This window comes from Palaemon carinicauda, chromosome 43 (assembly GCF_036898095.1).
Source record: "Palaemon carinicauda isolate YSFRI2023 chromosome 43, ASM3689809v2, whole genome shotgun sequence".
Lineage (NCBI taxonomy): Eukaryota > Metazoa > Arthropoda > Malacostraca > Decapoda > Palaemonidae > Palaemon > Palaemon carinicauda.
In genome coordinates, this window is record NC_090767.1 from 10456198 (window position 1) to 10460520 (window position 4323).

Below are 4323 nucleotides of genomic sequence, written 5' to 3' on the forward strand. Positions count from 1 at the left end.
CTCTCTGTCCAGGGTGTGCAGGCTAACACACGAGGGCAAGCAAAGAGAAGGATGAGAATGTGAGGTTTCACACAGTGCTCCAAAGAATCTGATGACGTGATGGTCCTCATTTTACTTGCCATCAAAAGTTCCTGTCTTTCACCTCTGCTAAGTGTGTAGGGATCAGCAAAAAAAAAGAGTGGAGTGTAAGGCTGATTAAATTAAGACTAGTCAGAGAAGGCCTTCAAGGTTTTTGCTTTTCCTTTCTTGAAATGGTCGTCAGCGTTTCCAAGGTCTGAGTCACTGGGAATACAAAACAAGGAAATGCAGGTCTAAGTTAGGAATTTCCTCTGCCCACGTTGAAATAATGGATGGTTTGTGTCTAAGAAAGCTTTGTGGGTTGAATGTTATGAAACACTATTTTTCTGGGCTCAACCTGTGCCGCTCCGTGAAATGCTCCTTTTAGCATCATTTCTAAGGTACAGTATATAACTGCTATATATTACCAGAGAAAAAGTTCCATTGGAATGCTAGGGATGAACCCAGCTCGCTCACCTATATAAGGTGTCGGTATAGTAACTGGGGCGTGAAAAACCACTGTCAGAGGTCTCGTGCCATTTAGATATCTCCTCTTCAAATTCCCCCGTTACTACGAGGTGCCGTTCTACATTTCACTACTGATCACTACTACTACTACCTCCACCCACGCGATCACCTTCACTCCTTTCATAGCATCGTTGGTGTACGCACGCGTTCCTTTAATTCTTGCGATTTTCGTGCTTTGAGTGTTTCTTGCGCAAGATGTTGGATCTTCAAGCTTCTACCACCAAAAATAGATTTTTCCCTTGTCAAAATCCCTCTTTTTTTTCAATTTTTATAGCCCTCTGTGCCCTGTAAAAAGTGATTTAATCTGTTATTTCTTTTAACAGGTACTGGCAGCGGGCCCCAACACTCAGCAGGGAAAGAAGCAGAGACCATTCTGCTAAGTACATAGGAAGATGAGTGTGATTTATTGCCTGTTACTATTGTGTTAGTGGTCTGTGATGCTGCTCTATATTCATATTATCTTGCCTGTGAACTGTAAGTCCCTTACTCTATTGTCAGACTGAATAACACAAAAACAAATGCATTATAAGGCCATTGTCTATTGCTCGTGTTCGGCAGTCAACCCGGTAAAGCCGATGACTATTTTGTGTCTGCATGCGAAGTAACGAGGAAGAATCTCATTATATGAGATTGTGTCATAAACATTAATAGTTCACAGGAGCTATTGAAATGGAATGGGACTGTGTTCGAGTTTAGTCTGAATTGTTCCAGAATTATCAAAACCCCTTTCAAGAATGAGAGATTTAGGCATTACTGTAGTTGGTCAGAAAAGTTTCAATGACAACGGAACCTTATCACAGGGCAGGTATACAATTGGAGAATTTCTAGACATTACTATTGTGGGCCCACAGAGACCTGCACAGCGTCGTGTGTAGCCATACTGTTCGGAAGCTAAAAATTTTTAACCCTTTTACCCCCAGGCTATTTGGAACTTTCCAACCCTTAACCACCAGGCATTTTTTTTTTTTTTTGAAGCACATTTTGCAATATATATTTTTTAAATTGCTCTAACAGCCTTAATTTTCGTCATAGAGAGGTCAGGTTGGTCTCATTCTTTTGGAAAATGCCTGAAGTTTCTCATAAAGTTGTCAAAAATATGCAAAAAAAATGTAAATAGCAGTTTTTTGCAAGGACGTACCAGTACGTCCATGGGGGTAAAGGGGTGAGTTTTGTGAAACGTACCAGTACGTTCTTTTGGGGGTAAAAGGGTTAAGTAACTTTGCAGCCTAATGGTAGACTGGATATTGATAAGGACAGTATTGATTTAGGGAAAATTATGGTAGTACAGTATTTTAAGTTTTATATATTTTCTTATGGATGGTTGATTTGATATTGTTTAGAAAACTTGTGAGGGTCCAGCATGTAAATAGTTTTTTTATTCCATTTCTTTTTCTTTTATCTTGTTATTGTGAGGCTGGAGTGTGAAAGGGATGTTAATTTTGCCTTTAATTGCTTATTTGAATTGACAAAACAATGTTAATGTAATCCTAAGTTTTTTTCTTTTTCAAATAAATATTTTTTCGTTTTTATGAAGACAGAAATTTATTCCAGTTCCCTCTTCAGAATTGTTCTGTCACTGGTTTTTTTTTCTTAGTATCATAAATTCTTTTTCTCCCACTGTGTCCTGTTGTCAGTATGAAAAATTCTTCCCCTTTCACCTAATGTTCTGACATTTTACATAAGTTTGAAATCCTCTTACCTAAAGAATATAGAGCTATATATATATATATATATAAATTCTGCTAATTTCCCAGAAATGAATCAGTGGACATGCTACCTGTTTATTTAGCAAGCTTAAGGCAGGATAAATAAGAGGAGGGAGTAAGGTTCTTGCTGGGCCCCCTTGCCCAGTATCAAATCAAGGGGTGGTGCCCAGTTCATCCTTGATTGTGTGCCTATTACCCAGATTTTTGGGTATTCCACCGTTGTATATTTTTTTGTGTAGTGAACGTTAAGGTGTGGTCGGCATTCGGACACTAGGCAGTTCGGGTGCTACCTCTGGCCACAGTCGGCAAACCACTACAACGTGGCAGGTGAGGAAGATACCGGACTGTGAGTACCCAGAACTTGCAGCAATTCAGGCTGAGGGGATGCCCCACAAGCCTACAAGCCCATGTAAGGCTGGTGTCTCCTTATGGTCATTTCCTTAGCATTGTTATCAACTTCGATTTGAGGCTCATAACCAGGCAAAGAGCGGGGAATAGCTGCCTCTCCTGGGTAACCAGTTACCGTTGTTTCTCTCATAGCTTTCCCGTGAGGGGGATCAGAACTGTCATCTTTCTTGTCACCACCCCTAGAAGGGTCGAATGTTCAGGCACCGGATGAAGAGACAATACTCAAGGATGATCCCAAAGGTGAATAGTTTTGTTTTGGCTTCTTTTTCTTCTTGCTATACATCACTCAAACTGATGGACAATCCTTACATTCACTGCAAGGGGAAGACTGCTAAGTCATGCCCCATGTGAGAGGCATAAAGAATGAGGATCCACATGGCTCCGGCTCACGAAGGCGACACCGAGCTTACGAGTGTACGACCCGGCAGCTTTGGTCAAAGTGGCTTCTTGGTGTGCTGGAGAGAGAGGACAGGGCCTCCCCATCACACAGCAGTAACTACTAATACCTCATTATACATCTTAACAGCCTAGCTCAAGCTAATTCAAAACACTCTATTAAAGGATGACTATTTGTGTAGGAACATTTATTGGACATCCAACACTATCCTAATCTATTAGCAATCAAATCAGACCTTAATTCATTAGTAATCCAATACTTCTTTAGTCTTCTAACAAGAGCACTTTAAACCTCAACGTCCTTCATTCGGTGAAATCTTTAATCAGTCCAATTAACAATTGTCAATGCAGTAAAGAATGAAGAAAATCCTACAGGAATTTACTTACAAGAAAGTTCTGCCATAACTAATTATGAATATAATTATAATTTAAATTAAATCTAAATCCATAAACTTGACTGTCTGTAATGCATTGACAATAATCATCATAATCCACAAGTTTATAAAATTTTAATTTACTTGAAAAGTTAATTTCATCTCCATCTACTCACAAACCAACCTTATTTTACAATTCCATTCAAACCTAACAATGCTATTTATTAATCTTACCCTTTAACATTCCCAATAATGTATTAGCTGGTTTTCGTCCATTCTACGCTTCCACAGAGAAGCAAAATTAGAAACCTTCAATTTTCAGTCTCCCATTGCTCATCGCTCCAGATGCACCTGCGATAGAAAAAAAAAAAAGTGAAAACATTTAAAAAAAATCTCCGATTTTGTATAATCACAACAGAATTAAAAATGAAGGTCGATTATAATTATCTAAATAGACTTTTCATAAAGTAATGTTAACCCTTTTACCCCCAAAGGACGTACTGGTACGTTTCACAAAAGCCATCCCTTTACCCCCATGGACGTACCGGTACGTCCTTGCAAAAAAATGCTATAAAATTTTTTTTTTTCATATTTTTGATAATTTTCTGAAAAAATTCAGGCATTTTCCAAGAGAATGAGACCAACCTAACCTCTCTATGACAAAAATTAAGGCTGATAGAGCAATTTAAAAAAAATATACTGCAAAATGTGCTTGAAAAAAAATAACCCCCTGGGGGTTAAGAGTTGGAAATTTCCAAATAGCCTGGGGGTAAAGGGGTTAATTATCTAAATAGACTTTTCAAAAAGCAATGTTAACTGATAATTATGGATCGATACGCTCATATGGGAATGCG